Source organism: Acomys minous (assembly GCF_964271855.1).
Source record: "Acomys minous genome assembly, chromosome: 4".
Taxonomy (NCBI): domain Eukaryota; kingdom Metazoa; phylum Chordata; class Mammalia; order Rodentia; family Muridae; genus Acomys; species Acomys minous.
In genome coordinates, this window is record NC_140486.1 from 77,857,180 (window position 1) to 77,881,342 (window position 24,163).

Here is a 24,163-nt window from a genome sequence, read left to right on the forward strand (position 1 = left end):
TATATTTGTTACTCGTTTTTACAGACTAGAAGGAATAACACATTGTAGAGATGAGGTGGTATGCGTGTATGCAGTCAAGGGTGGGTTGAAACAAGGCAAAGGAAATAGGAGAGAAATGTAGAAGTTTAGCTGTAACTAAAGGAAGAAAATGTTTCCAGGTATAGGCAAAAAGTATTTTTGTTTAAATTAACTTTTTTTAAAACCTCCAAAGACATTTCGGAAAGCAAACAATGCTTATTTTCTGAAGTGTGATGTCTCTTTCTTAGTGATAGATGTATATGATAGGAGAAAGTGCAGATATATCTAATTTCCAGTTAAATATAAAGGAAAAATAATTGGACTGAAGAATCTTTATATTTGCTAGACTTAGTGAATAGTGGAAAGAATTGATGCTTCATGACTTAGATAAAGCAACCTGTATTTGAAATGAAGCCAAATACCAGCCATCTTAACATGTACCTATTGAAGAAAGTTTTAAAAAACTATTTCTTATATATATTTTTTGGACTTTTTCTTGAATTCTTTTTTTTTATTTTTAAATTTTATTTTATTAATTTATTCATATTACATCTCAATGGTTATCCCCTCCCTTGTATCCTCCCATTCCTCCCTCCCTCCCATTTTCCCCTTACTCCCCTCCCCTATGACTGTGACTGAAGGGGACCTCCTCCCCCTATATATACTCATAGGGTTTCTTATATTTTTGAGAAGCTTCCCCCTTCTCTTTCCCATCTCCACAGTTTTCAATAATATTCTTGCTTTCAAATTCATGAAAGTCTATACATTTTTTTCTATGTGTAGATGCTTGGAGGTGAAGGCTAAAGATATTAGGCAATTTTTTTATATTATCCATACAGTCAACAAGGATTGAAAACATTCTTGCCTTGTATGACTTTCTTTGCTCAGCATTTGTTCATATTCACAATCAATTTGCTATGCAGATACTTGGGATTATGTTTGTATTTTCCATAGAAATAAAACAAATAATCTATATACACGTATACAAAAACTATTTATTTTAGGGAATTATCTTAAGCAAACATGTAAACTGTAAAGCTCTAAATAGTGGGACACATTTGAAAGCTGGGAACCTAAAGAGAAGACCTAATATTGTAGTTTAGCTACTGAAGGCTACATGTTTTGGAAAAAGAAACACTCAAACTTGGGGCTAAGATGGTGGTGTACTTGGTAAAATATTTGCCTTAGAAATACTGAGACCTGTGTTTGATCTCCAGAAACTATATTTAAAACTCTGGACATGGTGTTGTGCTTGGCTGTGATTCTAGAACTCGTGAGGCAATGACAGAAGGGTCCCTGTGAATCACTGTTACCTAAGGAATGATACCCAGTGTTGTCCTTTGGCCTGCACACACACACACACACACACACACACACACACACACACACACACACACACACACAAGAATATGTCTTGAAAGGAAGATACAGATATAATGGTGATTCAATCCATAGTAATGACCATAACAAGTAGAAACTACATGAATTAGGAGTGTAAATTAATAAACTCAAACTAGTAATGGAAACTGTAAAACATGCTACTGTTTTTGTTACTATATTTGACATTACATATGCAAAAACTGATAATGAACTTGTTAAACACACATACAGACACAGATAAATAAACCTCACCATTTTCAGACAATTGTGAACGACGTGTAGAACATTACTATTCACAAGCAGGAAGCACCCATAGGCACATTGAATTACTTCTTTGGCTTGAGTAAGATCATATATTTATTTTGTAACCAAACACTTAGAAGGGAAATTTTTTTTCCCATCTTACTTCTGGCTAATAAAAACCCGAGATGAACTCTAAATCTAACTAAATATGATTTTAAGTGTCACCTTGCCAAGAGAAAGTGGGATTGTGTGAGTTTTCCCACAGTTCCAATAAGTGCTTTCAAAAACGTCCTCCTTTGATATTCTCCTACCTCAAGGATTTAAATTCATTTAGGACTTTTGAAGAGACAGAGTCTGTTGCCCCTAGGGAGAATTCTCTGTTGTCTTCTCATGTCGATCCAGGGCTCCATAGGATGTCTGTATTAGTCTCAACTTGTGCTAGCTTTACCCCACTTTTTTAAACTTCCCCAATAGGCAGGGTGTCCGCAGTAGGACTCAGTAGGTGCTTGTTCTGAATATGTTCAAATCCTTCTGTTGTAACTGCTGCCTATCAGACAGTACATTGTTCTTAGCACCTCACACAGCTGCACAGGAAATGCACAGCTGTTTGCATTGACCTTTAGTTATCTTCAAAGAATCAGCTACATTTTCATTAAAGAGGCATGCGATCATTCAAAATTTCCAACACCTTCTATTGGTTTGAAATTGAGCTAATATTTATTAAACCGTTAATAAAAATTAAATCAGCAATCCTGTAGTATACTAGTAGAAATTTCAAAAGTTCTTTTACAATGGCATCTAATTTATTGAGGATTCCAGTACAGGCTAAGTGTATAAGACTCAAAAAAATAAAAGGGAAAAGGCATGAATGATTGGAGTTTATATTTTGCCATGTCAGGATTCCTCAGAACAAATTTTTTTTTAAAGATTTATTTATTATGTATACAGTCTTCTATACACTGGCAGGCCAGAAGAGGGCACCAGATCACATTATAGAAGGTTGGGAGCCACCATGTGGTTGCTGGAAATTGAACCCAGGACCTCTGGAAGAGCAGCCAGTGCTCTTAACCACTGAGCCACCTCTCCAGCCCCATCAGAACAAATCTTATTAGGAATTTTATTTACATTGTGCTATGTTGTCCTGGAAAAACAGCTCCATAGTTAAGTGAGTACTATTCTTGTAGAGGACCCGAGTTTGGTTCCTAACACCCATATCAGACAACTCCCAATTGCCTGTAACTCCAGCTTAGGGGTTTTAGTGCCTGTGGCCTCATTGAACACACTTACTGATTTAAACAGACCCAAGGACTGACTCTCTCTCTCTCTCTCTCTCTCTCTCTCTCTCTCTCTCTCTCTCTCTCTCTCTCTCAATTCCTTAAAACAAAATAAAGAAATAAGCAATACTTTTGAGAAAAAGGATTTATTTATTTTTATTTTTTTACCTTTTTAAAATTTATTTTTAATTTATATATTCACTTTACATTCCTATCATAGCCTTTCACTCCTCTCCTCCAGGTTCTACCTACTCTCCCCTCCCTTTCTCTTCAGAAAAAGGGAGTGTCCCCCCAAGCCATCCAGCACATCAAGTCACTTCAGGACTGAGCTCATCCACTGAGGCCAGGCAAGGCAGCCCCACCAGCAAGGAGGTGATGAAAAGCAGGCAACAAATTCCATGCCATAAACAGTGCCCTCTCAACTCACTATGAAATACACATGAAGATGAAACTGACAGTCAAATTTCCCTTATGCATACTGAGGAAAAAATACTCAATAAAATACTTGCAAACCAAATCCAAGAACACAGAAAAATGTCATCCACCATGACCAAGTAGGCTTCATCCCAGGAATGTAGGGGTGATTGAGTATATGGAAATCCATCAATGTAATCTATCATATAAACAAACTTAAAGGAAAAAAATCCCACACAAGTGATCATCTTATTATATGCTGTAAAAGCATTTGATAAAATTCAACACTTGTTCATGTTAAAAGCCTTGGAGAGATCAGGGATTTGAGGCAAATACCTAACACAGTAAGGACAATACACAACAAGCCTGTAGAGAACTTTAGTTATTTTTTTTATTAATTAAACATTTTTATTTTTTACATACACATTTATATTATTACACAATAAACCCATAGCAAGAAGAACCATAACACAATCAGGAATTATATAAATGTTACATAGTAATTTGGTTATTTCTATTTGGTAACCTTGAAGAACACAGCTTTCCTATCTTGGTGCATCTAAGATTCTGCATGAAAATCAATCTCTATCACATCTTGTCATTATCCACATAAAACATCTATCTAGACCTAAAAACATCTTAACCCCTAAACAACTAAGCTTCATGGTAAAACTAAGCTACCTGGTCTTCAACTCCATCAGAGACTTGAGAAGGAATAAACTTGATTACCTGAGTATGCCTGGGAGTGCAGGTTAGTAGCTTCCCAAATGAGAAGATGACAGAAACAGTTTGCTACCTGAACAGTCACCCAAAACTCTCTATTATGTCGGAGCATCTTATTCAGTCTTCTGACCCAAAATATCTGACAGACATATTTTTGAGACAGGAACTATAGAGGACTTGCTTACCTTGTCTTAGCAGAGTTTGGCCTTTGACTCTGCCTGCATCTAAGTTTGCCCATTTTAAAGGCAGAATTCTGTCTGTGGTAGAAAAGAGAACACTTTTCCCGGTGGCTTGTTTGCCACATTTGAAGCCATCTCCATAAGGATGTTCTCTGATTCCCATCACTCTCTTTGAGGTAGGCTGGGTGTTTCCAGGAGTTAAACTGCTTCATTGTTTACTCATTGTTACTAAAATGTTCATGAAAACATTTTAAATGCCATATTCTACATGTCTCTGAGGTTTTTGAAGACCTTATCTAACTATTCTACCTTATCTTTCTATAGAAGCATATCTATCTGCTGCACCTAAGATGTATATTCTTGTGATAAAAGTAGATGAGTAATTGACATGACCATGAATTGATCAACTAACAATTAACTTGTTTAATTATTTATCTTAAATAGCTTGCAATAGATCTTTCAAACTATTGAAAGTTAATTTTATATTATAATTGAGTTATATGGGTATAGTACCTCATATTAGAGTATGAGAATAGAAATATATATGTATATACATATATATATAGTGTGTGTGTATGTGAAGAATAATCTTACATTTGAATTCTATACCACTGTATCTAGAATTAAACTTATTTTGTATCTATATACAAAATTCTATACCAGTAAATTAAAAACCACTTTGTGAATAACAATTCAGGCATTAAGTTAAGGAATAGATTCACTAATCTACTTTTTGTTCTATCTTCCATATATATTTCTATATTCTCCCTTTTTTCTTTTCAACCCCTATCTCCAAACCTAAGAATATAAGATAAAGGAAAAGAGGGACATCTCTGAGTCTAACCTTGTTTTCTCTCCAAATAAGACCAATAATAACGTGTAACCAACTCCTATTGATAATAACCCTCCATAGCCCAAGAGAGCAACCAAAAATCTACCAGACCTCTTTAAAGAAAATGGGGCATCACTCTCTTCAGGTTTTTTTCCAGCCGATTTGAGATGAATAATACCTTTGTAGGGGGCCCAAATAAAATTGAGGAAATGGTTAAAGAAGCTAGGAATAGCATTTCTGGTTCAGTTTCTAGATGTTGAGAAATTCCAGGCTTAGAGTCCTGTGTAGGACAGTCTGAACTGTTGGACCAATTGGGATTGGAAACTTCCTTTGAAAGTATCCTGGGAGCTGTCTTGTTCTGTTGAGGAACAGAAATTGAAGCACTTGGTGTTGGAACATGAAGGATACAGGCTGTTAGTGTCCCGCATGTGGAGAGGAATGCATCCTGTCAGTTTTGATCCGACGTCAGTGTCCTGTTCTTTTGTTCTGAAAGCATATAATTTCACACAAACATTATACAGTCCTAAATTTATAAGTGTATAAGGTGTGTGTGTGTGTGATGCATAGAACAATTAACTCTGGTTGTGTGTTTCTGTATGGGCAGAAAAAAGACATCTGTAAATCTTCATTCATGCCATATGAAGAATGGCATCTAATAGTAATTCATAGGGGTTCTGTAGCCAGAAAGAAACATTGTCTATGCCTAGACATTCATGTCTCAGCCAGTGTCAGAGCCATTCCCATATAGTGGGATTAGCAATATCAGTTATCTGCTTGTTCTGTAGTTTAAGTTCTTCTAATCCCTATTGTATCCCCCTTCTAGTTCCTTCCTTATCCCCCCTCCCACCACCATTTACTCTCCCTCCCTCCATTAGTCCTCTGAAAAGGCAGGCGTCCTCCCCTAACATCTGACCTTAGCCTATCAAGTCTCAGCTGTATTACCTGTAGCCTCTTCCTCTGTAGCCTGGCAAGGCTGTCCTGCCAGGGGGAAGTGATCTAAGTTCAGTGGACAGAGTACATGTCTGAAGGAGACTGTGCTACTATCTGAGCAGAGGGTCTAGGTCAACATCATACATGGTCCTTGGTTGATGTTTCAGTCTTTGGGTTATAGTGTAGTTATCCTACATTATATGGCTACTATCCGCTTATGAGTGAGTATATACCATGCGTGTCTTTCTAGGTCTGGGTTACCTCACTCAGGACGATCTTTTCTAGTTCCATCCATTTGTCTTCCAATTTCAAGATTTCTTTCTTTTTAATAGATTAGTAGTATTCCATTGTGTAAATGTACCATGATTTCTTTATCCATTTCTCAGCTGAGGGACATCTAGGTTGTTTCCAGCTTCTGATTCTTACAAATAAAACTTCTATGAACATAGTTGAGCAAATGTCCTTGTTGTATGGTGGAGAATCTTTCGGGTATACTCCCGGGAGTGATATGGCTGGGTCCTGAGGTAGACTTATTCCCAATTTCCTGAGAAAGCACCAGATTGATTTCCAAAGTGGTTGTACACATTTGCACTCCCACCAGCAATGGAGAAGTGTTCCCTCTCTCCACATCCTTGCCAGCATGTGTTGTCACCTGAGTGATTCTGGAATCTCAGACTCGTTTTGAGTTGCGTTTCCTTGATAACTAGGGATGTTGAGCATTTCTTTAAGTGTTTCTCAGCAATCCATGTTGAGAATTCTCTGTTTGGCTTTGTATCCCATTTTTAATTGGATGATTTGGTTTCCTGTTGTTTAATTTTTTGAACTCTATATATACTTTGGATATTAGCCCTTTCTCAGATGTAAGGTTGGTAAAGATCGATTCCCAGTCTGTATGCTATTGTTTTGTTCTGTTGACCGCATCCTTCACCTTACAGAAGCTTTTCAATTTTATAAGGTCCCACTTATTAATGGTTGATATTAGGGACTGAGCTGTTGGTGTTCAGGAAGTTGTCTCCTGTGTCAATGAGCTCAAGAGTCTTCCCCACTTTTTCTTCTAACATATTTAGTGTGCCTGGTTTTATGTTGATACATTTAATCCATTTGGACTTCAGTTTTCTATATGGTATTAGATAGGGATTTATTTTCATTTTTCTATATGTAGCCATCCAGTTAGACTAGCACCATTTGTGGAAGAGGCTATCTTTTTTTCATTATATAGATTTGGCTTCTTTGTAAAAAATTAAGTGTCCATAGGTATGTGGGTTTATTTTTGAGTCTTTGATTAAATTTTATTGATAAACCAGCCTATTTCTATGCCAGTACCAAGCTGTTTTTATTACTGTTGCTCTATTGTACAGCTTGAGATCCAGGAAGGCAATTGCTTCAGATGATCTTTTGTTGTACAGGATTGTTTTAGCTATTCTGGGTTTTTATTTTTCCATATGAAGTTGAGAATTGATTTATCAAGGCTGGTAAAAAAAAATGTATGAGTATTTCTCTTTTTCTTTTCATTTCTTTTATTTAAGTAATTTATTCAGATTACGTCTCAATTGTTATCTCATCCTTTGTATCCTCCTGTTCCACCCTCCCTCCTGCTTTCACCCTATTCCCCTCCCCTATTTCTATGGCCTGCTTATATTTCCTCTGAGTGCCCCCAAGACTCCCCACCAAGGGGACATGGTCAAATGGTATACTAGAGTTCGTGTCAAAGTCAGTCCTACTTTCCACTCAACGATGGAGAACATCTTGTCCATTGGCTACATCTTTTGTGTTTGGGTGAAATGTTCTGTAGATATCAGTTAGGTTTATTTGTTTAACAATGTCTATTAGTTTCCTTGTTTCTCCATTTAGTTTCTATCTTGATGATCTTTCTGTTGTGGAGAGAGGGGTGTTGAATTCTCCCACTAATAATGTGTGGGTTTCGATGTGTGGTTTAAGCTTTAGTAAAATTTCACTTACAGATGTGGGTGCTCCGGCATTTAGGTCATAAATGTTCAGAATTGAGACATGCATCTTGGTGCATTTAATGAGGATGCAGTGATCTTCTCCATCTCTTTTGATTAGTTTTCGTTCAAAGAATGTTTTATCAGATACTAGAATGGCTGCTCCGGTGTCCCACAGACCTTTTTGAAAGGGCAGCAATTGTGAGTCTTCATCTGCGCTTAGATTCAGCTCTGTCTATCTGTTCTGCATTCCAGATGGTTCAGCCCGGTAAGCAGCTGGGGAACAGAGTGGCACCACAGCCTAAGGCTGCTGATGTGTTCTACAGGTCCTGTTGTCATGACAGGGCTCTGCTTGTATTCTCTCTGCCCTGGTTGGGCTAGGCCTGTAATCTGCTTGCTGGCTGAGAGATTAGCTCTCAGCACCGCTCAAAAAACCTCATCTAATGTAGGGTGTGGCCTACAAAGGTCTGTGCTTTGTGTGTCTGCTCTGTTACCTAGGTGGGTCAGGCCAACAGGCTCCTTGTTACAGGTGGGCCCAGCTGGTAAGCATCTGGAGTGGGGGGGGGGGCTATGAGACATAGAAACTCCAAGCTGCTCAGAAGCTCCTCGGGCCCACTTGAGATGGCAGGGCTCTGCTCATCTACTCTGTGACCCAGCTAAGCTAGGCCAGCAAGCCACTGGGGGATGGTGTGAAACAGATAGAAGCTCAAAGGTGCTTGGGTGCACCACAGTCTTTCTCGAGTTTCAACTAATGAGGATGTGACTCAGTTCTGCCTGTCTGCTCCCCGTCCTGGATCCGGCAAACAGTAGATTGGCAATGAGAGCCCATAACTGCATGGATATCCCACAGTCCTTCCCAAGATGGCGGGTAATGTAGGCGGTCCCCCAGGATTCTTCTGTGGGTTATCTGGGTGGCCAGGGGTCAGACCCATCTGTGCCCCACACAGTGTGGATCCCTCTCACCTAGGAATCAGCAACATTGGTGTTTTGTAGCTCTCAGTTTGGTCTTTACATCCCTGTACATTCCTGGATTTCCTGCTAATCAGACAGTGTGCGATCGGTGCTGCCGTCTTGGATCTCTCACCAACTTTAGTTTTATTATTATTAGTTCTTTGAGAATTTTATTCAATGTGTTTTAGACATATCCATTGTCTAATTTTCTCCAATTTAACACCCACTGTACTCATTCAACTACGTGTTCCTTGGAAAAAAATCATTAAAGACCGATTTGTGTTGCCCAGATTTTCTTAGATTCTTCCACTGAAAAGTGGTAAATTTATGAGGACATGCACTATAGAGAAAATGCCTCTTTTTCCTCTAAGCTAACAATTGACAGTAGGTCCACAGTATGTGGTAGGATTATGTTGCCAACTCTTCTGCCCATGCTGGGGTTATATAACTAAGTATCATTGTCCAGGTTGCTCTGAGATATTTAAAGGTCTAAGTTATATTTTTATAAGAATTCTTTTTAACTTATTTAAGACTTTTATTTTTTAATTTAAATATTACATAATTCCTCCTTTCCTCCATCCAATAACTCTTATGTCCCAATGTTTCTCAAATGCTTTTTCTCTTTTTGCTTTAGTTATTATACCCATAGAAAACAATAAATATTTAAATACAAACTACTGTGTTTATTTAGTATCTCTTTTATGCACATTTTTTGGAGGTTGGCCATATGGTATTGAATGAACTATTAGGAGCTCATTTCTGGGGAAGACTAATTCTCTCCGCAATCTCTCACCTCCTATAGCTAGCTCTTCATGTAGGATGTGGCCAAGTCAAGTTTTCTCTCATCTGCATTGTGATTTCAACTGGTCTTAGATTTCTTCTTTAGACATAGATGCATCTGACTGAAACCCTCTGCCGTGTATCTAGTATTCATAGTACCAGAAGGTGCTGTGTAAGCTGCCAAGGAATGAAGCACTCAATAGTCTTATGTAGCTGTGATGGCTATGAAACAATTACCAGCACTGCAAGATACACACCTAAAAATGTAATGAAAACACTTAGACCTTGACTACAAACAACAGCAGACTAATATGATTTAATACAGGAAGGAGATCATGCCTGGTTCTGTAACCCTAGCCAACTACTTGTGGGTAGTGATGACATGGATCATACGGGAGAACTTACTCCCGTCACTTCCCTAAACAAACGTAAGTCCTAACTGCATTCTACATCCTTAGAACCATGGATAAGTGTGGCTCTCACCCTTCATCAAAGAAGCTTTATTTTGCTACTGAGAGAGACCATTAAGGAATGCCGCAACTGGCTGAAATTCAGAGAACAAGTGGCCATGGACTGCTCAGGTCCATGATATACCTACAACACAACTTCTACACATAAGGCTCAGAGATCATTGTGAAGGAGTCAGTGGAAAGACTGTGAGAACCAGAGGACCAGAAAGTCTTCTGCAAAATTTGCATCTTTTAAGTAAGACAGAGAAGCTAAGCCCAATTAAATGTAAACAAAAAGGCTATTTAACTAATACCTGAAGAACGTTAAAAACAAGTTGACATTCCCACATGCACAGAAGAAATCTCACCAGCTCAGTGGTTGTTGGAATAAAAATGGTCCTTATTTTAATTTAATAATTTTTTTATTTTAACTTTCCATTTTGTTAAGTATAGATTCTCTTCTCATAAGATACATTTTGAACACAGTTTTCCCTTCATTGCTCTTCCCAATTCCTTCCCATATCATCTCCCATCTGGATCCAGTCTGCCTCTCATTAGAAAAGAACATGCTTGTAAAAGATAACAACAAAACATAACAAAATACAGTACAGTAAGATAAAACAGAAACCATCATATTGAAGTTGGACAAGCCAGAAAAAAAAATCTCAGAGAGAAATAAAAAACTCAGAGAAGGCTCAAGAATCAGAGCCCTGCTTGTTCACATATTGGAGAGTCACATAAAAGTACTAAACTGAAAGCTGTAGCATATACACAAAGGATATGGTACAGACCCGTGTAGGCTCTGTGCATGCTGCTTCAGTTTCTGTGAGTTCTTATGGGCTTTGCTCAGTTGTTTTAGGGGGCCTTGTTCTAGTGTCCTTTATCCCTTCTTCACCATTCCTTCCCACTGCCCCCCGGCACTGCTCTACTCCTTCTGCCTCCTCTTCGGATGAGGGGAAGGATTTGATGAACACCTCCTGTTTAGAGATGTGTGTTCCAATGTCTTTCTCTTTGCATAATATTATGCTCTGTGTCTCTGCATTTGTTCCTGTCTGCTTCAGGAGGAAGCCTCTCTGATGATGGTTGTACAAGGCACTAATCTGAGTCTAGCAGAATATCATTAGGTGTCATTTTAGTCTTGCTTTTTTTTTTTTTTTTAGACTGGTAGTATTTGATTTTTACCATAGGTCTCTGTGCTATCTAGTTTCTGGTTCTTGCTCATCCAAGCGCTGTCAGTTATGGGTTCCATCTCATGGAGCAGACCATAAGGAAAATCCCACAACATCTGTACCACCACTGCCCTAGCATGTTTTATAGGCAGGGAAGATTGTAGAGCAAAGGGTTTATAGCTGGGTTGGCATTTGCATTTCTCTCTTGGTAGCTGACAGAGTACTTTTCCATGTCAAAGGCACTAGGACAAGGTGTTGAAGGTTCTTTGTAGGCACCAGCTTGATCTTTTACTATTCAGTGAGTTGTGTGAGTGTTGTCTTCACCAATGGGGCCTTGCCGTCGGTTTGTGGAGAGGAACCAATTATATTGTCAATAGACTCAGTTGTTTGAGGATTTCCATAGGACTCTTCAATTTGTTGAAATGTAGTCCCAGGATTGAATGCTTCGTTTGGTGACAAGAGATAACCATTTGAGATTCCATCTCCCTCATTATTTGGAGATTTCATTAGGATTGTCTTCATATATTGTAGAAGGAAGATTGCACTTTACTTAGCTTCCGTATTTCCCTTCAAAGGGCATCCAATTTCACCTGTCTCTCCTCTCATTTCCTCCCTCAATTCCATCTTTCTTCCCCCTTCCCATTCCTCCCCTTCCAAGTTTCAGTGGGCCCATAAAGTCTGTTATATTTCCCCTTCCTGGGAGATCCGTATGTCCCCAGGGTCCCTTCCTTTATGCCAAACCTCTCTGAGTCTATGGATATAACTTGCTTATCATTTATTTAATAGCTAATATCCAGATATAAGTGAATACATACCATATTTATCTTTCTGTGGCTGGATTACCTTGCTGAGGATGATTATTTTTTTTCTAGTTCCATCCATTTGCCTCCAAATTTCATGATGTTATTTTCTTAAAGAAAGAGCTGAGTAATAGTCCATTGTTGAACTATACCATATTTTACCATATTTTCTTTATTCATTCTGCTGTTGAAGGTTATATAGGTTATTTCCAATTTCTGGCTGTTATGACTAGAGTAGCAATGAACATAGTTCCATAGGCGCATATATCTGAATGCTTACTCAGCACGCAGTGGAACTCTTTGATAGGATTAGAAGGATTAAGAGGTGTGACCCTTATGGAGGAAGTGTGTCACTAGGGTGGGTAGACTTGAGGTTTCAAAAGCCCATGCCAGACCCAGGCTCACTCTCTCTGGCCATTCATGAAGATGTAGTTCTCAGCTACTGCTCCAGCATATATTTGCATGTGTATAAATATGAAAAACAATGATAGTTTAAAAAAGAGGCCATGAATGTGAGAGGGTAGAGCTGTGCAGGAAATCTTGGAGAAAAGTAAGGAAAGAAATGATATAATTATATTTTATTAAAGAAAAGAACCACTTATAAGTGGGATAATTGATAAAAGAATAATTTTTTTAAACTCAGAGAGAGGAAGTTTAAATCCAATTTACTTTCATCTATGAATGTGAAGATGCTTTGAAGTTAAATGTAAGGTGTGCAAAGCCTTTCCAGACTGAGAAAAGCCCACAGTGCATTATGGGTGAAAGTTATGGATTGAGCCAGTAGAGAAAAATTGAAGCTCCCTATATCCAAGCACTATAAGCAAAACTAGAAGACCAAAGCTAATTGGTGAATAATTCCTCTAAGCTCACAGATAAAAGAGCAACACCACTTACATATATTAGTTAATAATTCACATGTATTAACCAAAAATAAATTTGCACATGAAAACATCAATATTGACAATTGAAACTCTAATTAGATAACAAAAATATTAAATTTGGCATTAAAGAAAAACTTAAAATAATGCTATTAATCTGGCAAAAGTTAGAATGAAACAAAATAGAATACCAAAACCATCATTTATAAAGAAAGTATTATAAATATGCAATAATTAAAATAACGAAATTCCTACCAATACTAAACTAAGGAGTCTTATTCTATTTACAGATCTGGCTCCCCTAGCCTAAACTTTTATAATTTGGACTCATAAGTTAGGCTACTGTCATCATTGTCTAGTACAACCAAACATTATTACATTGTTTATTTGCAGATAGAAGATATTTTTCATTTTATTATTTCTGTTTTTGAGCTCATTATATAATCATAGAATTTCTCCCTTTCCTAACTTCAAGACCTTCTATATACCCCTCCTTTCTCTTTTTCAAATTTCTGGCCTCTCTTTCTATTATTTCTTATTACACACACACACACACACACACACACACACACACACACTTTAATAATACATTCATACATAAGCACATCCTGTTGCGTTGTGATCACGTTAGCTTTATGTGTGTTTTCAGGCCTGATTATTTTATATTGGATAAAAAGTTGGTGTGCTTTTCCCTGAGGAAGACTATTTCTCTTGTTTTCAGCTTTCTTTAGTTGCCTGTAGTTCTTTGTGTAGGGTTATTTGATCTTTACAGTTTCTGTGAATGCATATATATGTGTATATCTGAATGTGTACATACACAAAATGAAAATAGAATCATTTGACCCCAGTATATTAATTATGTACTGAGAAAATTAACTCTGGGCACAGCACCACATCTTTGTACAACAATGAGTATTCATAGCCTTTCTTGGTGCATTTTAGATGGTAAGATAGGCATAGAAGGAAATAGCGATAAAGAAAGAGGGGGTCAGTCCCCACCATGAGAGTTACAGCGTATTGTACTGTTAGGATTTTTAATGATACAAAATCATTTTGAGATATCTCTCTGCCTATCAGTTTTCCGTCTTTCCTTTTTTTATTGATTATTTTTTAAATCATATTACATCACAATTATTGCATCCCTTGTATCCTCCCATTCCTCCCTCCCTCCCATTTTCCCCTTACTCCCCTCCCCTATGACTGTGACTGAGGGGGACCTACTCCCCCTGTATATGCTTATTGGGTATCAAGTCTCTTCTTGGTAACCTGCTATCCTTCCTCTGAGTGCCACCAGGCCTCCCCATCCAGGGGACGTGGTCAATTATGGGGCACCAGAGTTCGTGTAAAAGTCAGACCCCACTCTCCACTCAACTGTGGAGAATGTCGTGTCTATTGGCTAGATCTGGGTAGAGGTTGAAAGTTTACTGCATGTATTGTCCTTGGCTGTTGCCATATTTTGAGCTGGACACTAGCCCAAGGGTCATGTCCATTAAAGTCTTCACTTACGAGGAAAGTGGGACAGAGAGGAGGAGATCCTATTGGGACTCTAGGTGAGAGAAGCGTGGGAGAATGGGGAAATAGAAGGATCCCGAGGGTCCTAGAAACCTACAAGAATTTTCCATCTTTTCATCCGTGTATCTAGAGATAAAGTGACACAGACAGAGAAGATATATTTAGCTTTTTAAAAAAGAAATTAATGCACATGGTCCTAGAAGGCAAAATGATATGCTATAGATGTGTACAAAGCAAGTGAGGTAGTTTTTCCTATGTCTAATAACAGGAGGACCAAGAGGTCTTGTGGCATGACTCCTGGCCTACACCTCTCTCTTTAATGATGTGTTCATTTTATGTCTTATATGCCCCAATGCTTTGCCTGATTATAAGTATTACCACATATGTTCCACCACAAAGATCAGAAAAGGTTGTTGAATTTCTGGATTTTGATTATGGGTAGTTTGGGGCCAATATATGAGTTCTGGAAACTGAATCTGAATTATCTGTAAGATCAACAAGTGATGGTAACCACGAACCAACTCTCCAGTTCCACCAGCCCAAGCCTTAAGGTCTGTTCACAGACAGAAAATAAATAGTATTCTGAATAGTGTGTTCAGATAGAGAGGTAGAGATGAGGCAGAATATAGAAAGGCAGACAGACAGTATGTTCTCCAGCCTTACTTAGTACTCCAGTGGAACGAATGAAGCCAACCCACATTAGGGAGATCCATCTTCTTTACTCAAGCAATTATTCAAGCTTCAGTGTCTTCTGGGAAATGTCTCATATACATAGAAATAGCAGTTATCCCACTAACTAGGTATTCCATGGCTTATGGCTATGTCAACTTAATATACAAAATCAACGATCACATATATCAAAAAAATTTACTAATATATATTTTCTAGCACACGTGTAAGGAATTATAAACACTCTAGTTTTGTGATTAATCTTTTTTTTATGATATCCCTAAATGGAAGGCAAACAATTTATTTTGCTAGTCTCTGTACTTGGCACTGATTTTGTGTGTGTGTGTGTGTGTGTGTGTGTGTGTGTGTGTGTTTGATGAAAATGTTTACTTTCATGGTTCTGTAGCTGTCAATGGCTATATGAAGATGTGCAGAAAATCCCATTAAAACTTGTACATTGAAGCCAGGGAAATGGCTCAACTGGTAAAGGCACTTGCAACTAAGCCTGACAATCCAGGTTTGACCCCTAGGATTTCCACATGTAAGTAAATTGTCCACTTGTCTCTCCAAGTCCACCACAGCAGGTATATTCTTTCCTACCCTCCCCCCAACCATAGTAATAAAAATTACAACTAAAAGTGCTGTGAACCAAAGAGCTAGCAGCATAACTTTACTACTTTGGTCTCATAAATTTATAAATCATATCCTCTGATCCAGTCAGTTAAAACACAAAGGAGATGTGCCCAGGCGAACTCTTCCTATGTAATTTTATTTTTATTTTACTCACATAAGTGGCATTTGAAACTCAGAAGAGGGAAATGAGAGTCTGACACTAGTAATTTTCTCCAAACATTAATTGCTTGAATTTTCATTGTAAAGTTATAGTTTTATATTAAAATAAATAAAAAGTTATTATGATATAGGAAAAGTTTAAAGTGCTGTTCCCATTTATTGATTTTTCTTTATAGTATATTCCATGTTTCCATGTAATGATTTATGACCACATTTTGACAGATTTGCATAATGTCTGTCTACTGAAGGAATAATGACATCTTTACTATTCCCCATGGAGACCAAACTCCAAACAAATTTCAGTTTTATAAATCTTAGTATCTATTTTTACAGTAAACTTTATTTTTTGTATGTTTTCTTCCTCATTTCTTGGCATCATATATAAAGGGTACAAGTTGGCTAATTTTTATTCTCAAATATAAAAATACAAGGAAACTCAGTGTTGAAGGAAAATACCCAGTGTTGTCCTGGCGTTGCCTCATGTGTATGATGTCTATGCCTACATTAACACATATGCAGCTGAACTACACACATATACCACACCCATAGGCATACACACACATGAAAAAAAAATTTTAAAGCCCACAAAGTTTCAGATGTTTTGAAGTTTTATCTGAATGGAAAAGCAGTTCAGTAGAACACGTCCTTTTCCTCGGATTAAAGAAACTTTATTTCATGAATAGGCTTTTCTGAAGTCTCAATTTATTTGATATTATTGCCCTGAGACTGATGCACCAACCAAGAAGCATGCATGGTGAGAACCTAGACACTCTGCTCAGATGTAGCCGATAGGCAGCACAGTCACCTTGTGGGTTCCACAATATGGAGAGTAGGGGCTGTCTCTCACATGGACTCTGGTGCCCACACATTGAGCACTTCCCCTTGGTGGGACATCCTTGCCAGGCCACAGAGGAAGAGGATGCAGGCAGTCTGCATGAGACTTGATAGGCTGAGGTCGGATGATAGCAGAGGAAAGCTCACCCTTTCTGAGGGCTAGGGGAGGGGGAGGGGGATGAGGGAAGGAGTGTGGGACTGAGAGGAGATGAGAGACAACAGGGCTACAATAGGCATGTAAAGTGAACAAATTAAAAAAAATTTAAGTTAAAAAAGCATAGCTCAGGCTATCATTTTCTTCTCTAAACACTGATTTTGCACACAAATATTTCTGAATTTACCTGACAGATTATTATAAAAAATGTATATCAGATTATTTGAAAACTATTTCATTTAATGTGTTACATTAAACATCTTTTTAAAAAACTGGTGTCAAATAAACTTGTTTCTTTCCTCATCTTAGACAAAATACTGAGTCTTGTTTTAATGCATTGTGCTGTTGTAAAAAGATAAACCATGATTTTTTTGTTTTGTTTTTTTGAGACAATGTTTCTCTGTGTTACAGAGCCCTGGCTGTCCTGGACTTACTTTGTAGTCCAGGCTGGCCTCAAACTTGGGAAGATTCACCTGCCTCTGCCTTCTGAGTGTTGGGATTAAAGGCATGCACCACCACAACCTGTTAGAAACCATGATTAAAAAAATAATTAATTGCTATGTTTTAGGACATAGCTTGGTTTTAGTCTTGTCTTAGAAAACATGGAGCTGAATTATCCCAATTTTCCAAGGACATAAAATGATCCTTGTATGTAGGATTTTGAAAGCTGATGATCTGTTTCTCTGATGTCCTTTGTATGTATTAGATTTGCTAGGCAGGTGCTACCATACTCTATGTCCCTAAGTCTACCATTGATATTATGTAGTCATTATTTTGCCCAGCAGTATTGTTACCGAAGTGACAGCACTCTTCCATTATTCTCTTAGAGTTCATTTTGACCAAAAAAGCATGAGCTCAAGTTCCATTCAGTCATGCTATCTGTGTTTAGCTATGCTGGCAGCAGGCAAAGGAGAGAAATAGTCTTGGCTTTATATATATATATATATATAATTTAAGTGTGTCAGGAAAGTCAGCACAATCAGAATTAATTTGGACCTTTGGACAAACTTGAGCCAGAGATGAGGAGGCTTTACTTTAGTTTCTCATTACTCTTCTTGTAGCATCTTTGAGCTGGATTTTAAAGCCCTCAGGAAAGACACTGCTCACTGTCAGGCCCTGACTTAGTCAAGTGCAACCAGTAAGCAAGCTCAGATTGTAGGAACAGGCTGCCAAGAATTCCCTCTATGTCCAAGAGAATGACCTCATTCAGGGGAAGTTTCTAGAAAAACAAAGAGCTGGACAATGGTGAGTGCATGAGGACCCAATAGGCTGCTCGCCTTAGCTTTCAGCAACAGGAAACAACACACATTTGCTAAACAATGAAATGTTAAAATCAGAACTCCAGGTTCATGTGTGTTGTTCTTAAGGGTTTTCCCAGGTTTCTCTGATCTTTAATGTTATCATTTCTGTCAGTGGGAGATTCTCAGGGAGTTATGCTGTAGAGACAGTAAGGGAATCTTAAATGTCGTTTGAAAGAATTCCAGAAGAGGAATCATGTAGTTCCTTCCACAGGCAGTTGCTTCCACAGATAGACTAGCTCAACATAAATGAAGAAAACATGTGTAGTTACCCTAATCAGGTTAAAGCTGTTGGCTGATCTATTTCTCTATATTCTGACTTCTTCTTTCGAAGATAGAAGATGGAAAGTAGCAAATGCAATTAGACCCTCATTCCTTGAAATGATACCATGAGTGTCCTAAGTCGTTCTGACAACTTCACCTTGCTCTATTTTTCCTTTTCCAAAATTTGCTTATAACTAGCATTAGCACCACAATGCATTGCTTGATTATGCTTTAATAGATTTTAACAACATATTTCATACAGTAGAAGCACTGTACATGTATTTAATACAAAGCCTCACATCTATCATCTTTCCGTTTGGCTATATTTCTTTGATCAGTATTTTTTTTTCTCTCAGCTCCAGTTACCCTTCAAGAGGGTAGAACATGATCAATATATTTGCCCATATCCTGGAATCTAGGACAATGGTTTAGGCGGAATGTTATTTCTCATGTCTGCCTCATCTAGGTTCATGTGTGGAAACCTCAGTCTACAATTTGACAGTACTGGGAAGTGGCTTCTTCATGAAGTGATTTTATCATGAGAGTGGAGATGCCATGAGTGGGATTAATATTTATAAAAAGGGTTCCAGAGACTTCTTTTCCCCTTCTGTCACAAGAGCATACAATCTGGGGTTTGCACTCTAGGAAAAACTTCCTGCTCACACTAAACAATGATGGAACTTGGGCTCCAGAACTGTGAGCAGTAACTTTAGGTTATTCATAAGCAGCACAGCCTGTGGTGCTTTGCTGTGGCCGTTTAAACTGGCTAAGGCCAACAAATACCAAGAATAACCAAGAACAAAGTTTCTGAGTAGTTACTGCACAAGTTTCCATGCAACGAAGACTTTCTAACTATGTAGCAGAAGTGGCAGCACATACATGCCATACCAGCATTCAGGAAGCTGAAGTAAGAGGGCTCTGTGACATCACCTATGACAGGTGGCACTTTCTGGTGGTGCAGCTGTTAAGGAGTTACACACTTGTAAATTCTACCTTGCTCATTATCATTAAGTAAGACTGATAAATTAATTCCTTGGTTTACCAAGCTGGACATTAATGGAATGAAGTGTTATATTTGTCTGTCATTACTGGTTTGTTTTGGGTGAGTAGATGCACATTCATATCACTCCAGGAAAAGTTAATTCATTAGATATAACTAGGTTTCAGTGATTTTCGTTTTGGGAGTGCATGTTGTGAGAGACAATCCCAAGTAGCCTTAAACTCACTGTGTGACAGAGTGGTAATGAACTTCTTCCATCAAGCTGGGGCTGCAGCAGTGCACCACAATGCCCATCTCAATCAGTGCTACTGGAGATAAATCCTTTACAATAGAGAATACATTACAACTGATATTGCAATCACATGCGATTATGTTTCTCATTTGACCCTGTATCACAAAAAGTTCTGTTTTTGCACCAAACTTAGATATTTTCCTTAGCCTGAATAGGGATGCGGTACTGTCATGTTGCCAATATCTGACTAATTTTCTATATAGAGATCAAATAAAAATTACTCATTTCCTGGACAAGACTTATATATACTGGAATACATTTTAGCTTAACTGGGTCATTGAATGTAAATGTGCAAAAATCACAAGGCAGATTCTCTTGTGAGAGAGGGAAATTCTTATTTCCCAGTAAAGACAATGACTGATTAGTTGCAATAAATTGAATACAAAATGTTTACATTAGATATCATTTTATCTTAAATTATATATATATATATATGTTCTATACAAGGTTTGGAAAATTAAGACATGGACTTGCCAAACAGATCTATGAAAACAGAAGTTAGAAGTAAGTATATTTTTGTGAGATTTTATTTCTTTGTATACTAGAACCATTTGTCCATAGGTGATATCTTTGGCTTACTTTAAATTATGTCAAGATAGTCTATGGAGTTTATATAAATTTCTCAATTTGTGCAGAAGCATTCTTATATTAGGCCTTTGCTAAATTTTGTCAACAAAATAAATCAATCAGCAGAGATACATAAATTCAGTTAAACCAATCAAAATGTCATCATTTAAGATGAAATAATCAGTTTTTCTTCTTTTAAGACAAGGTTTCTCTGTGTAGCCTTTGCTGTTCTGGAGCTCACTCTGTGGACCAGGCTGGCCCTGAACATAGAGATCCATCTGCCTCTGCCTCCTAAGTACTGGGATTAAAGATGTGCACTTCCACCTGACTAAACTAATCCATTCTTAAATCAATGTTCCACCAATGGTTTTATGTGATGGCTAAGATGAACTGTTAACCTGAGATGATAAAGCACCACCTGGGAAACAAGCTTCTGGGCACATTTATGAGGTTAGCTCTTGAGTACGAGTATGAGTGATTTTCTTGATTGGGCATCACATTTTACAAGTATCCCAGCTATAAGGAGGGCAAAGGAACTGATTTTGCTTTTTGCTTGCTTGTCTATCTCTTGATGACTAATGCATCTATGTTGCTGCTGCCGCCACTGATGATAACACTGCTACTATCATTCTTTTCTGACATAAGAACCCCTCTTTAATCTTTCAAAAGGGGACTTCACATCAGTAGCTCTTAAGGAAACCTGAGGAATTCTAGGGCTTTACTGAGACAGCTGCTGAGGCATGTAGACTTGTGGATTGAGCAATATCAGATCATCCATCTCACTAGTGCTTAGGCAGCTGCTGTTGGAGTACCCACCTGTATTGTGTAAGCTAATGTAATTCATCCCTTTAAATATATATCCTTTTAAATTGGTTCTTTTCCTTTGGAAGACCCTAATACATAATGAATCACAAAATGTAGTAATAATTACTACGTTTAAAAAATCCATTATCAACATTTGATTTTATAATATTTTATCTTAAGTGATATTGAAAACTATTTATTGGGCAGACAACCATAGATCAGAAGATGTTCCCTCCACTGGCCCCCATCCTACGCACTTCACCATAGCTGAAGATCCTCATACTCAGCATGTTCAGTCCACACATACATCGCAGTCTGGTGCACACTGATTTAGACTAGGGGATTGTGCACTGCCGAATGAAGGAAATAAATAAATAAGTAGTTCTATTTAGTTTCTGTAAGTGGCAAGGCATTCATTGAGGTCAAGGCTGTATAGAGAATTTAGTGAGTGTCTGGAGTTCTAGAAATCCTTGCAGAAAGAATTCTACTCATGGAGGAGGAATAGAGAAGCTCATTTGCAACTTTCTTTAACTACACACAACTTATTCTTTAAGCCTCTCAAGATCTGTGACCTATGTCGTTGGGCACTGGAAAACCAGAAAGATGGTTCGGGTGCTGACCTTCCAGAGGACTAGAGTTCAGTCCCCAGACCCATGTTGAGCAGCTCATAATGGCTCATGTTCATAATTTCTGAGAATTTGACACTCTTTTCAGATTTTCATGGACATGTACATGTGCATGCACATATACGTACACAAATAACGTAAATCTTTAAAAGAGCCAACGGGAAGGAAAGTCACTATTCTGGCTAGTCTATGTATGATAAATTTTTATTTTTGAAATATTTTCAGTTAGTTTAGAAGTTAATAGCACTTGATGCACTCCTAGGTTCGGTTCCTAACAGCCACATGGAAACTCACAACCATATATAACTCCAGTTCCGGAGAATTTGATGCCCTCTTCTGGCCTTTGGGAGGCACCAGACACACGTGGTCTACATGCATACATATGGGCAGAACCACTCATACACACAAAGTAAAACAGCTTTTAAAATGTACGCTTTTAAATTAAGAGGCAGAATCTTAATCTATAGTCCCAGATCACCTGGTATTTGCTATTTAGCTCAGAGCGGCATTAAAGCTGTGCTAAAGTCAGGTGTGGTGATGCATGCTTGTAATTGCAGCACTTGGGAGGCAGAGGCAGGTGTATCTCTATGAGTACAAGGCCAGCCTGGTCTACAAAGTGAGTCCAGAACAGCCAAGGATACAGAGAGAAACCCTGTCTTGAAAAACCATTTAAAAAGCTGTGCCAATTCTTCTCCCTCAGCAATCCTCATGCTGGGAGCTTATAGCCCTGTACTACCGCTGGATTATAAATTATTATGATGTTCTAGAATTGCCTTTGTCAGTTGCTGGGTAACCACAATAAAATAATATTTAATTTTGATGCACAAAGTTGGTTAAAAACTTATTGAGACATTGAACTCTCCAATGTAAATTCTTCCACGATTTATGAGTTAAACTGGGTATGATGTCCTAGTACCTCATGAGCATCCTGAGACCTTTATTATGGTTTTCTACTCAGGCCATACTCTTGCTATTCAACTTTCTTTCTACTTTTATTACTTAAATCTCACCAGAGTAAACTCTGGAGATGTGTTATGGGACCTACTATTTTATCTAGTTGGCCATACAATGCTAGCTAATTACATATACCACAACACTGAATATTCAAAGGAATTCTACATTAGAAAGAATTATGTTTCTCCTAAGAGTTACTCTATACTTCTTGGATGGAAAGGGAGTCTACATTAGACAGAATTATGTTTCTCCTAAGAGTTACCCTATATTGCTTGTATGTGAAGGACCAGTGGTGAGGCTCGTTCTTGTCTGCATGCAATGAGTCTGCACTGCATCCCTGTGCTTCACTAAAGGCCACGTTAGCTTTGGGAACCTGGAACCATGCTGCACTGTCATGCCTCCATGTCCTTGTTGGCAGTGACACCCAGCATTTAACTGACCAGTGCTGGGCTTGACGTTTTCTACTGTCTAAGACAATTCACACTTTAGACCCTTTCCCTTTGTTACATTTTATGTGGTGCGGATTTGATTATTTCTAATTAAAATCAGTCAAGACTTTTTATGAGATTCTCAAGTAGCCTTTATGTTATAAGAATTTGAGTGGTTACACATTAATATATAAGTCGCTTAATGGTAAAGAATTAGAACACACTGGTCCTTGAATCTCTGAGATCAGGTCAACAAAGAAAAATTTCTATGAATTCAATATAAATCAATTGAAATTAATTGAACAAAGGCCTATGCTAGAACATATTTTACATTTCCCATTCCATTTGTTTCTGTTATTATGTTGCATCTGGAAGAAGAATAGCTTCATATAATTCCATTTGATTACAAGGTATTCTGCCCTGTATTTAATGGCTTGTGCTAAATCCCGAGGAAGCTTATTTCCACAGAGAACAAATCAGAGGTGAACAAATAGATATTCCAAGCAACACGTGTGCTTCCTAAGCATTTCATGTGTGTGCACGGGAATGTGAGAGTTTTACCTCTCAGGCACTGTAATATCTTTAGATATGTTGTTCACCATCCCCTCTACTCACACATACACCAAAAAAAAAAAACATTTTTGTCTCACTGCCAGTTTCCGATTTGTGATGAGTGTGAAATGACGAGACACTATTATAATTTTGTTTTGCTGTCAGTCCGCATGGGATCTGATGAATGGGTCAAACAGTACAGCAGAGTGTGTTAGAAATGGAACATTTGTTTCATGATGTAAATGTTGACATGCTCTTCAGATTTATTAGAGAAACTCTTGACACACTTCAGAAGGCGAAATGTGTGCATGAAGTCTGTTCACCATTTCATTTCCTGATCCTGTACTCCTTTGTCCGAAAAGTTAGAGCAGGTCCAGATTTTCAAACCTTCTATTCCCAAAGAGCTGGCTTATTAAAAGAGCAGCATGGCAAGATGCCAAGGTATTTGAATTTG